Source organism: Solea solea, chromosome 11 (genome assembly GCF_958295425.1).
Source record: "Solea solea chromosome 11, fSolSol10.1, whole genome shotgun sequence".
Classification (NCBI taxonomy): Eukaryota; Metazoa; Chordata; class Actinopteri; order Pleuronectiformes; family Soleidae; genus Solea; species Solea solea.
Window position 1 is genome coordinate 141,174 of NC_081144.1, and position 13,827 is coordinate 155,000.

General features: G+C 42.7%; 1 protein-coding gene across 2 annotated transcripts in view; it reads left to right on the forward strand.

Moving 5' to 3' along the window:
• bcl2l1 (BCL2 like 1) overlaps positions 1-13,827 on the forward strand; it is a 33,839-nt gene that overhangs the window by 16,858 nt on the left and 3,154 nt on the right. The gene's annotated exons all lie outside the window — the stretch shown is intronic.

A 13,827-nucleotide genomic window follows, 5' to 3' on the forward strand; every position in this document is an offset into this window, starting at 1 on the left:
GTTTTTATTGTATGGTGGTGGCGGCGTTACAGAGGGGAGGGGATGGCGGCGGCAAGTCAGACTGGTCATGTGACCACCACAGACAAAGGAATCGTGTCTGCACACACACACACACACGGTGGAATTTGCTGTGGTGGCTGTTCACTCACGCCCACAGGTGTGTGTGTGTGTGTGATCTAAGAGTGACTTTGTCACTGACATTGTGCTTTAACTTGTGACACACACACACACACACACACACACAATTCTCCTGTTTTCCATTGGAGGGCTGTCAGTAAACATTTCTATGCAGCTTGATCTCTGAATGCTCTTTTGTTTTTTTTAATGTGTATGTTAAAGCTCTTGTGTTACTTTTTCAAGCTCTGTGACACCAGGCGTGTGTGTGTGTGTGTGTGTGTGTGTGTGTGTGTGCGCATGTGTGTGTGTCGATGGTGTGTGTCAGAGAAACAGCTTGAAAATGTCAGCTAACAGATTGTATGATGGAGTCGCCTCCAGCTCCGTGACGAGAACATCAGCCATGTTGTTGTGTTTACTAACAATGACTGTAATCTGTTTTTGTTTTTTTAAAGAAAAGGACTCCAGTAATTGTTGTTTGTGTACATGTGTACATTTTTTTTTTATTATTTTAACCCATGAATGAAACCAGCAAATGTGACAAATCCTGCGTTTGTATTAAAACACCATCATTTCATCGCTCTGAGACGACAGTGTGTCGGTGCTATAAAAGTCATAGCTGGAGGTGTCGCACATATGCACACACACTCACACACGTGTGTCTCTCTATAGTTGTGAGGACACTGGAGACATGATACATTCCCCAGCCATTTACCCTGCCTGTTAACCTTTTTATAATAAATAATTACCCCCAAATTAAACCTTACTACCACCCTAACCCAGGTGTTTCTCTGCTGTGCCTCCCTTGAGAAAATAAAAATGAAAGATTTCCTATCAAAGTACAGCCTAAACAAAGCTGTATCTCTCATAGGGAGAGGGATATTTGATGGGATTGTTTGTTGAATAGTGGACAATTCACATTAAATGATCAACGTTTTTAACTTTACCCAGAACCAGTTAATGCCTGAACATAACATGTTCCTCAGAAATCAAGTTCTGCCGGATTAGGACCAGGTTTTGCTCTCCGTAAGGACTACTGGTCCTGACAAGGTCAGAAAGCTTCCATCCATTGGTAACCACTTATCTGAGATCAGGACTCAGGGTAGCAGCTTGTTTTTGCCAGAAACAAGGTCCAAAAGAGGCAACGAATACAAGAACACACACACACACACACACACACACACAAAACACTTTCCGAGACAAGTGCAGCATGGACAGACGGTTGTCCTGACAACCACATGCTTCATTTTTCAAAAGAAAAAGAGAAGCGAGACTGATTTCAGATGCAACATCTAAATAAATGATGTATGAGAGACCAAACCGTGTTGTTTTAGCCACTTTTGTTGACTTGTTATTTGGTTGAATTCTTGATGAGGAAGAAGTCTTTCACAGACATGTCCATGCTTCTGCTGACGGTGCAACATGCAGCATGTGTTTGCATCATTGTCCTCACTGACTGTCCTCACTGACTGTCCTCACTGACTGTCCTCACTGACTGTCCTCACTGACTGTGACTAACTCAGAGGTGAAATTCAACACTATCACGCAGGGGAATTGTAGGGATCGGAGATTTTTTTTTTTTTTTTTAAAGCCACGGTCAGCATTTAGGGATGATGATGATGATGATGATGATGATGAGCTGGTGTTTGGTCATTTAAGTGAATAAAAAAGAAAAGAAATGGGTGTTTTAATTGGCTGATGAGATGAGAGCGTTGTTGGGTCAGATACAGTGAGTTTGTCCAAATGTGTTCATACAGATTGTTTGTTTAGATCTGGATCAATTCTAATGACGACACTCTGAATTCTCTCTCTTTCTCTTTCTTTCGTTCACTAACACACAGCAGAGACGTCTGTATGTTCCACACCCTGATGCTGTTTATGTATCCAGCTGTGTAATAGTATGTATTCAACACTGTGTGTGTGTGTGTGTGTGTCTTTGCCAGACTGGTACATCAGACTTCCACTGAAGCGTCTGCTTGTGTGCAGTGTGTGGTATCAGGCGAGGGTAGAGAGGCAAAAATATATCAAAATATATCAAAATAGTTGACGATTGATTTAGTAATCGATGAATAATCTGTGTTCAGTTACGACTTAGTGAATTTAAGCTTTTTTGCATTGTTTGTTGTCAATAAACGGAGAGAAAAAAAAAAATTGGCTAAATATAATTAAAAAACCCATCAATCGTTATGGTAAAAGTTGTATCCATATGATACGAGACGATGCATAATAGTATCAATGACACCCATGCATCCTCACAGCTGTGTGTTTGTAGAGTCAAGACATTACATTTGGTTGCTGCTCCACTTCTCTTGGTTTTGAAATCAGGTCACGCGCCTGTCTTCCCCCTCCTTCCTTCCTTCCTTACAACCTTCCTTACTTCCTTCTCCCCGTTCATTCACTCGTCTCCCCTCTTGTCTACTTGCCCCCTCATTTTTGTTTTTAACCTCCATCCCACAAACCTCTGCCTCTTTCTGTGTCACATGCTTTCTATTCTTTCCCTCCCTGTCTTCACTTCTCGTCTCCTGTTCTGTTTCCCTCTCTATGCTCATATCTGTGATCAGATTATGAGGCATATCATAGGATTAGTGCGTCTCATGGCACGTATTAAAGTGGGAGAGCTGAGGGAGGGACGAGAGACGCTTGATGAGTGTTTCATGGTAATCTCATATAGCACAAGGGGCTAAATGATGATAAAGAGCATCAAGGCCGTCGTCGTCGTCACATTCATATGGGCTTCAGTGAATGGCCATGGGGGTGAAGTAATAAAGACAGCTCTGCAATAAAAGAGAGCTGATAATAGAACAAGAGGAGACTGGTGCACACAGCCTGAAGTTATGCATCTGCTCTCTTTCATGTCGTCAAACCTAGTGTGAAGATGTACAGTGTGCAGCAGGAAGTTCAAGTTTCAGTCTGTCTGCGAGTGTCTCTCTGCTCCTCGGTTTCCACATAGACATTCTCTCCTCGTGGGGTCAGTTTTTTGGGCTTTGTTTGTTTATGCCCTTGTTCTTTTGTTCTACTTCTGCTCTCATTTATCTTTCCTCCTCTTGTCCAACTGCTCCCTGCACGTAGTTTGTGTCTTTGATTCTCTCCCAGTTCTGTGCATTTCTCCCTCCTCCAGACAGATGGCAGGTCTCGGGGTCATGGCGCGGTGTCTGGGTGGGGTGGTGGCCTACTGCCGAAGACATCCAGTCCCCCCGTGCAGCGTCTTCGCTCTAATCTTCTTCTCCCGTCCTCACCCTTTCCCGAACATGTGCTCCCTCCGTCGGACGAGCATGCAGTCGTGCGTCCGTCGGTCCGTCCTGCTGCGTCTCAGTGGCGTCCACAAAAGTGTCTGTCTGTGTGTCTGTTCACTGACAGAATGGGGTTTTGTGGAGTGGAATTGCCCCCAGAGTGGGGCAGGGAACAGATTGGAGTCTGAGCCTCCATGTCCTGACTCATTAATCTCGTCTTTAATTCATGGCCCCCCCACCACGTGCGCGCACACACACACACACACACACACACACACACACACACACACACACACACACGCACACGGAGCTTCAAGGTCCAAAAAAAGAGTCGCTGGCACAAACATCGTCAAGTGTCACCGCTGACGGGACAGTTAATGATTCAGTTTCCTGCTTGGAGATGATCCATCGCACGGCAAACAACGTCTGTGTTGTCCTCCCTGACACCACCCTCACTTTTCTAACACGGGTCCCATGATTTTGGAGATCAGACCAAGAATTTGATGTTAATGATAAGTGTGTAATTCCTTAATGGGATGATGGCCTGCCATGCAGGTTAACGTTGTGAGGCTGCTTTTGCAACATCTGTCCCTGAGAGGAATCCCTCACTGGTTTCTACGTTTGTTGGACAGTTTATCTTCACCCTTGTGGAGGTTTAAGGACATAGTAATAGTAATGTGGTTGTACGAGGTCCTGGCACATGGTCCTTGAGACATGGACGCCCGCTCTCACCGAAAACGGGGACACATAGACTCCACTTGATCTATTCTGTGATATCTTAAGATATGACTAGAAACTTTTGTTTGTAGCTTAGAAATGGAGGCACCAGAGGACCCACACCTCGTGCTGTGCCTTAATGTAAAATCACAGATTTTCTCTACGGACGTCTGCGTCAGGGTTTACATAGCAACACAGTCAAATGGCTCATCATAGACTACCACACTTCGACAAAAAAAAACCTATAATTTCAAGCCCTGTGACACAAATGGGGTTATGGGCTATACAAATAAAATGTTATTGTTTTCATGATTAACACATTTTTTATCACCATTTTCTCTCAATCTCTTTCACTTGTCCATCAACTTGTCATTTAATATGCAGGGTTTTACGCGAGCTGTGCATCATCAACATGAGTAGAGACACTGCTTTTATCTAGAAACATTGAGCAACCAGCTGTATGAAACTACAGCACATATTAAGCACTGTGATTTTAAAATAGATGCTTTCCTCTTCAGGGAGCAGCATCTAGTTCCCTCTCCCGGTGTGTGACTGTAGGCTTGAGTGGTCCATCTCTTCTGAATCGGGGCCCATTTCCCATTTTACATGCGTTTCCTCTGGAATTCACCCTTATTATTTTTTACTCAGCAACTGCCCTTGTCACAATCTGTGACTCCCCCCGCTGCTCAAAGGGCATGGATGTGACTGCGTCGTCGGTCGTTTTGGTGCCTGTGACGTCCTCGCTTCTAAAAAAATACCTTCCTTGACACGTGTGATAAGCATGAAAAAGAAGCCAAAGGCCTTGAGGAGGAGCAGGAAGAGATGGTACTTTTGGAGATAATGAGGACACTGATAAGGAAGTAGAAACAGCCGCTCTCATTGTTTGGTTGGTTTTGCCCGTAGACACAGATTTGTTGCTAAAAGGATAGAAATGGACAGTTTCCAACCTGTCAAGCACTAGAGGAATAAAACCACTCCTCTTTATAATAAATAGGGTTTTTTATTGGAACGACAGGGTTGATAAGAATGTGAATTTATGAGGTTATTGTTCTTTTCATCTCTGATGAAGATTGCCGTCTTCATGCCTCTGAACAGTTGATGTCGTGAGCCATTTGAGGACATTCAGGGACTTATCCTCACATCAGTGCAGCATTGGCATTATTATTATTGTTCTAATAACGGAAGTCATTGTTTGGAGAGGAGGAAACAAGAACCAGAACACGGTTAACACATTCTTTGGCACTTTACCAAGCTGCTGTTGAGCCGTTTTCTTGGCTTTAAAACCTTTTGTTTTTGTCAGAACTATTATGTGACGTTAATTGGCTCGCAGTGATTGATCAACGGCTGATTTTACAGCTTCTTACATGCGAATATTTTCTAGTTTCTTTGCTCCACATAACAGAGAAATCATGAAAACTGAATCATTTTTGTTTTCGTGGACAAAGCAAAACATTAGAGAACGTCAACGTTTCCAGGCTTGGGAAACACCGATCGTCATTTTTCATCATTTTCTGACATTTTATGGTCCAAACAACTCATAGAATAGTCATTTTGAGACATATTCTGTAGTATAAACTCAGTCCTTCCATCTCATTGGACACAGATTAGGTGACGCCTAAAGACATGAGATTGCATGAGACTTTGTGCACTCCAGAGTTGTACTTGGTTTGCTTTAGTTATTGCTGAGGGAATTTGGTACAAGACATTAAGTATCGGTCTCATCAGAGTGGAGAATGTTTGTTGCCGTGACCTGGGAGTCGTTAAAATGTCTCCAGCATACTCTTTAAGTGCACAGTCGTATTCCTTTCACTCATTAGTGGCTTGTGCCACAAAGGCCTGACAGAGTGTTTTTCTCTCAGAGCTGTAGAAATGTTTTTTTTAAAAACCATCGGTAAGATAACATGACGTGATTATAATTTGCAGTCATTTTTCGGGGGTATTTATTCTGATGAGTGCTGTGTATTGTGGGAACCTGAAGACACAGGTGTGTGTGTTTTTTCTGAATCGTGTCCAGTTGACGGGGCTTTTGCCACAGATGGTCTCCCATCAGGTACCAAAATAACCCTGGATTAATCAAAGCAAACAGGAAGCAACAGAGCTCAGTGTGACATCGCCAGCAAAGGGAGTCTGAGTAATACCGTTTGTAAATAAGACGCTGGCTACATTGCAACTAGGGGTCAACACATAAACTGTATATAGATACTGATTATTACTAGGTAATGAGGCCGGTAACTGATGAGGAAATTGAAATTCTCATGGCAAATGAAGTGCAGTGGAGCCACAGTAGCGAGCTCTGCAATTACTTAACAATATCAGTGACTATAATAATAATCAGCTTATACCAGTAATTAGGAAGGTGCCTCATATCAGCCCCCAATAATCAGCCATTGGTGGGTGATTCACCGTGATGTGTGTCGAGTCACCGCCTGTGATCTTATGATCTGCTCATGGACTCGTGCTAAGATGTGAGGCAGAGGTCACAGGGCTGGGCTTGTTGCTTCATACTCACGCCCTCTGTTTGGATGACGCCGGAAAAACAATGTGTCACCTCGTTGTGTCGCTCTGTAAACACTTCTTTCATCAACAGTGACTTTACTCAATTATTAAAAAACTCCATGATGTGTTTCCTCTCTGCGACACTTAAAAGCTCCGATTGAACAGTTTGGAGAAGAAGTAAGAAAGAGTCATGGTTGAGATGGTTTGGTCATGTGCAGAGGAAGGATAGTGGTTCTATGGGACAAATATGGAGGTTGAAGATGGAGCTGCCAGGCAGGAGGAAAACATCTACAGGTGCGTGGCATGACGAGAAAGTGTTGAGCGACGCTTCACGTCGGTCCGTTTGTCTCTCCACACGTTTAAAATTGGCACGTGACGGGAGTATGAATCAGCACTCTGTCTTCAGTTCTTAGACACACCCCCCCCCCCTTCTTTTTCATTCTTTTCTGTCTGTTCCTTGATTCATGCACGACGCCCACTCAGTCCCACACACATACATAGATACAGCGACCATGAAGCACAAGTATGGAATTCAGAAAATGCGACACTTATCGCACGTCCTCAAACCAACATCTAACCTTGAAATAAAATAACTGTCTGATTGTTGACCCTGTATCTGTAAACATGGACGAGTTGGATTCAAAATTAAGAAATAATAATAATTATAACAATAGAAACTCACCCGCAGTGACCACAGTGACCACAGTGACATTTCCTGTACTTTCCACCTTTAACCTTGTGTGTCCTCTCGATGGAACTGGTTCAAAGCGGGTTTATCTAGATTGTTAGTTTACTGCTATTCAGAGGGAGTGTTGCACACATACAGTACATGCACTCAAAAGGCCTTTATTCTGTGTGTGTGTGTGTGTGTGTGTGTCCAGAGAACAGAACTTTCTGTGTTGTTGTTTTTTCTCTCTCTGGCTTTTGTCTCCTCTGTGTCTTTGAACTCGTTTGTAGCTGCTGCTTGTGGCCTCTGTGGCTGGAAGTCACGTGATCTGCAGGTTGTCCTGTTGTTGAAAGCGAGCGGTCGAGATCAGGCGTTTTTAACACGGTCGTACGGGGAATGTCGCTCTGAAAAGAAGCTGGATCGTGGGATCACTGAGACCAGCACGTGGCTTTGTGTTATTGTTGTGTTATTAGAAGATTGGATAGTTTTTGTTGTTATGGCTTGGACTGAGTGTACTTACCCCACTAAAGTCAAGGCACTGCAATTATAGTGTATTATATTATAGATGTATACACTAATATTCATGCTTCAAAGAATAAATCAATTAAGACTCTCGAACATATTTAGGGGGATGTCATCGAACGAGGGCGCATGCCTCTCATCTGTGCTTCTCTGGATCCAGCGCTGCTTGATCCCCACATCAAACTAATGATCTTTATGACGAGGGTCCAGTCGTGATGAAGTGCTGGGGATCCAAGTAGATCTTTTCCTTGTCTTCACTCTCAACCTTTGTGTAGAAGACGTCTCTTTAGTTAACTGCTCAAAGGGAGAGAGAGAGAGAGAGAGAGAGAGAGAGAGAGAGAGAGAGAGAGAGAGAGAGAGAGAGAGAGAGAGAGAGAGAGAGAGAGAGAGAGAGAGAGAGAGAGAGAGAGAGAGAGAGAGAGAGAGAGAGAGAGAGAGAGAGAGAGAGATCCACGTGTACGCACGTCTGGTTGGAACTGTTTTATTGGTGTTTCAAACTGATCTTGGACTCCAAGCAGGAACAGACAGGAGCGTGCTGGCGTCAGTCTTGTTGCTTCGATGTTAAAAGTCTTTCGGCCATTTTCGGCTGCTATGTTTCGGTCGCACTGGCGATCTGTCCTGGGTGTGACCCCGCCTATCGCCCCATGAGATTGGCACAGCACCCCGCGACCCTCTGGTGGATGTTTGATAATATCTGGTTTATTTTCCATGTAAGAGTTTCTCCCGAGTAGAATGAGGAAATGTGTATCAGAAAGGTTGAGGTCTCTTTCCATTCCACTGTGAGCAAACCGAGTCATGTGATGTCGGGTAGCTCTATCAGTCGTACAAGTGCCATTAACGTTGTGTGGATTCTTTAAATAATTTCCTCTCCTCAGATCCTGCACACGCTGCCGCTGGCTTGACATACGATTGCTAAAATTAACACAACATATGGTTCATATGTTTGTCCCCAAGTTATTGAATGTCAATCTGTCTTCTGCCTGAAACAAGTGGATGTGTTGTGTTAATCAATGTCTGGTGTGTGTGTGTGTGTGTGTGTCGTGTTCAGGGGGTTTCAACATCAGGGGATTTGAGTGTTGCAGCTTGTTATGGTGCAACACTGGAGCAACCGACAACTCTGCGCTGATAAATGAGAAGCTGCCGCTAATGATGGTTAAAATGCTCCTTTCTCCACGTGTAGTATCGGACCATTTGTCAGCCACAGAGATGGACCTACACGCCCCAAACACACATCACACACGCTAATCAGCTGCCTTCTGGTAGCCGTGGCAACTGATGGTAGTAGAATCTCTTTCCACCGTTTGTCTGCCTTCTCCCGTCGTCTCTTTCCGCCCCAACCTTTAGCTTTCATGAGCTAATCCGTCTTTCATCCTCTTCTCCCTGGCTAACAAGGAAAGAGAAAAGTTAAAGAAACACAGAGAGACGGAGAAGAAACGGAGACGAGGCCTGACAGCGCCCTGCAGGCTGCTGCTGCTGCCGCCGCTGCCTGGCAGCCGCTCGCCTCTGGGGGACTGAGCAGAGATAAAGAAATAAAGGCGTGACCGTGTGAAAGAGAAAGGAAGAGAGCAGACAGGGGTTTACCTGTCAGGTGGGACGAGCCGAGACGGAGCAGTGATCTGACTGGTAATGCCGGTAAAACAAGGGGGCTTCACTCGTTCTGGTGATTTACACTCTGTAATTAGTTTGAAAAACACTCATTATCGTGTTTGCTGAAATCCTCCTCATGGCGTTTCCTATCAGTTTATATTCATACTTATCTCAATGAAATGAAATGAAAGTTGAAGAAACTAGTTCAACAAGTTAATGGTAGTTTTAAACTTTCCAGTATTTTCCGGCACACTAATGTACACTAATGCTGCTTTTCCCTGACTAGAACTGTCTAGCACTACTCGGCTCGACTCTACTGAGAGACAGAACCTGGTACCTGGTGCTTTTTTTTGGTTCTAAGTGAGCTGAGCCGATACTAAAATGTGACGTCCACAGACTGCCGGCCACTGATTGGTCAGAGAGTGTCGTGAGCGCGACGTCCGACACAACAATCAAAGACAACAATCGCTGAACTGTAGATCAGTTAAAAACACTTCAAAATCCCTGAAAACATGAACATTAATCTAAAACCTCCATATTAACAGACAAGTCTGGTGTATTTAGCCGGCGATCGTGAGTTCGAATCACAACCCGTTCAGTGGTATTTCAGTTCAGTGACTGTCAGACTGATTCTAATGAAGTTACACCAAAAACACACTGCATTACAAGTTTTATGTCACTAGTTTTATGTTGCGTTTAAAACAACGCCGTGGCAGTTATTTTCATAATCGATTAATCCTTTGGTCAGAAAACCTTAACAAATGTTGGTCGGTGTTTGTCAAGCCTGGAAATAATGATGTTCTCAAATGTCTTGTTTTGTCCACAAACCAAAACGATTCACTTTTAATGATTCCTTTGTTATCAGAGCAAAGAAATGAAGAAAATATTCACATTTAAGAAGCTTAAACAATCGGATATCTTGTTTTAATCATGAAAGAAGCTTCAAACCGATTCATGTGTTATCAAAATAGTTGTCGATTAATTTAGTAATCGATTATAAATCGATTACTAAATTAATCGTTTCAGCTCTAGTTTTGCGCAGACGTGCATTGATTTATAATGGTTTATAATCGAGAGGATTAGTCTGCTGCACCTGCTCTGAAACCTAAGTAAACTGAAGGATGGATTGGCCCACTGCACTGACATGTGTTGGCATGTCTGCTAACCCTAACCCGTGTCAGTCATCGATGACAAAGAGCGAGCTGCACGTTTGTTCTCTACACCCACATTCCCCACATTGTTCTGGGAGGTTTCACGTCCAGGCGGAGGCAGAGGAAACACTTAACGGGCCGCAGTAAAACACTGACTCACATGACTTATTCATGCACACTACAGTGTAATCACACAACGTCATTTTCTTTTTTTTACTTCAGCACCCCTGTGTATAATTCCAGCTGCTTTACTTAATCGCAGTTTAGCGGTCGTTATGCTTAAAAGCTCACGCGGCCATGTTGTCTTCTCAGTCACGTTCTGTAAACTTTCTAAAAGTGCTTGTGTGATGCGTCAAGGAAGGAAGGAAGGAAGGAAGGAAGTCAAAACTCAAGATGAGGACAAATATTTAATATTCCCTGGCAACGTCTTCACATGTCTGTGTGTCAGAAGCAAAGTCTAAACTCTTTTTTCCTGTGTGAAGCTTAATTATCTGCCTCACATTTACATTCTTTCCATGTAAAATGTCTATTTACTGTGTCATTTAAAGGATGGAGCATTAGCACACAACAGCATTCAAACATAAACTTCTCTTTATTCTAATATGAGGATAATGACATGAAGATATCACTCGTTTACAACACGTATAACATTTAACTTTCCATCGAAAATATAGGAATTCAATTTTTGAAGTTTTGACAACGATTAATTGTTAGGAGGTCGTGATTTCACACATCAGATATTAGAGCGTGTGGGAGTTCACTTCACGCGTCTGTAATCAAACGAACATTTCAATGATGTAAAACTCAGGAATGAAACTCCCCGTGTGTTTTATTTTTGTCCTCTCCTCCCTCATACCTCTTGTTCTCAGTTTCCTTAGAAACTATTAAACAAATAACTGATATCAATCATAGATAATATTACTGATCACGTCAGTTGAGGGGTAGGGGCTCTGAATTGATGCATGACTAAAACTGTTTTTTTTTTTAATAAATATTTAGTCTCATTTCAAGTCAAATATTTATTAAAAAAACAGTTTTAAACAAATCTCCTGAAATCAATAATTGATGTTATGAATGTGAGGACAACACTGAATTCACCTGTAATTCAGTGAACAGCAGTTTACTGTAAAATTAGGATTCTATTCACAGTTTCAGCTCTTTATCTGTATGTTAGATATTATTATCATGCATAGGCTCATTAATATTTCTATCTGCGGAGGGAAACGGAGATAAGACATCGCAGTGAATCAGTTAATAATGTTTTTTTCTTTTCTCATGAAGCACATGGTTGGTTGAGTATAGAATAGAATAGAATAGAATATACTTTATTAATCCCTTGCGGGAAATTCTTTCGTCACAGCGCTCCAGTGTACAAAGGTAACAAATCTTATAGCAGCAATTTTTTTTGAAAATTACAAAGTTAAAAACTATAAGAATAAGTAGGAATAAACCTAAGAATAAAATTACAAAGTTAAAGGAATACGAATAAAATTTCCAGAATATACTTCAAAACTTGTACCTCCCCCTCCCCCCATATTAACAATATATACAGAGGAAATATAAGCCTATTTATCATACAGTATAAAGTCAGCTCAGAGTTTAAGCTGTTAAAGGAATCATTCATGCGTTTAGCCCTTTAACAGAAGGCTCACCTGACAATGTCTATACCCAATGGAGTGTACGACACCTTATGAATATATTTGATGCTTTACCTGCTGTTTCACACCTGGAAACTGAAGTTTTGTAAACCACTGGAGTAAATGTGGGATTTTACACCACAGCACACAGGACTATTTGATCCACTGCTGCCTCCATAAGTACGGATGTGTTCAGATGTGTTATTTTGTCATGTTGGTGTTTGAAAGTCTTACTTAAAATGTGTCTAAATGATGTAAACTTGGCAGAACCTGTGTCACTACCAGCTGAAAGCACTTTGGTGTGAGAGAGTGAACAGTTGCATTTTCACTAAGGGTTCGTGTCTCGAGCTGGGACTGTACACCTGGACAATCTTTTTTTAAATCCACTTTCTGGAAATCCAGTGATCCCCGAACTCCTTTTTTTGTGACCCAGTTCGGGGCAGCCCCCACCCCCGCAGTGTTTCTGTCCTTTCACTTTCCTGTCCTCACAGTTTCCAGTAACAGCCGTCCTCACAGCACTCTGTGTCCTGAACATCACTCACACTTTTTGTAACATCATCATCATCTTCATCATCATCAGTCATGACTCAGTAGGCCCGTGACCATCTGAGCTGATCTGCTGCTGTGTTTGGTAGAGGCCTCACCGGAGCCTCCCTGTGGCCTGAAATGGAAACTGCATGTGCTGCTGCTCATTTCCAGGAAATGATTTCAGTGGGAGGTTATGCAGACTTGGCAGAGGGAAAAGAATGTCAGCATTGATTGTTTGGGAATTCTGCTGCCAAACTGATGGAATGCCAGGAAAGCGAGAGAGAGAGGGAGTGAAAAAAATAAAGAATTCCAAAGAGTGTGATAAAGTTTTGTCTTTAAACCACTGAGATGTGGTCACTCACTGCTGTGCCCTCTGCCCGGCATCGGTGCAGGTGTTTTTTGGGGCTTTTTGCTGGTTGTGTTGGTGCCTTACCTAACTATGATTGTTGTGGTGGATGGAAATTTCCACCGGTGAACATATGGCCTCTGACAGTCATACGGAGACTCAGCTGTGGGCGTCTGAGCGTCGGGTAGCTGCTGCAGACCTTTACAGAAGGGAATTTACCTGACTCTCTCAACCTGCATGTGCTCTTTGTTTTCTTCTGTCTGAATGGGGACTTTTGGGAAATGCATGTTTTGTTTTGGGTTTTTTTTAATATATATTTGAATGAAGGGTGGGAAGTTACATCTTTTCCGTGTCTGATACATTTACCAATATCACAACGCTTTCACATCTCTGTTGATGCTCGTGCAGATGAATTTATTGCTTGTCCATAACCAGACGTTTTTCAAAGCACTGCTTTAACTGTCGAACACGTTTTATGCACCGTAAAAAAGAAAAATACAGCCGTCTCTTGGTTAATGCTTAGAGAAGAAGTGATGTGATACTCACCTGCTTTATTTATTCATCTGCATGAGATTACTTTATGCTGCATGTCCTTCCTGATGCAGCCCTCCCATTTAAAGTCAGTTTAGAGTGAGTCCAATTACACAGGTCAATGGGAAGTAATGGGGATTGTATACCTGTCGGGATTCAAACAGGCAACCCTCCAGGAAAAAGCAGAGTAGCTAAATGAAGCAAAGACCATGAAGGTCGCCAAAAGACGACATTAGAGCTGAGACTAACGATTCATGTCACAATGAAATGTCAGAAAATGTTGAAAATGTTGATCATTGTT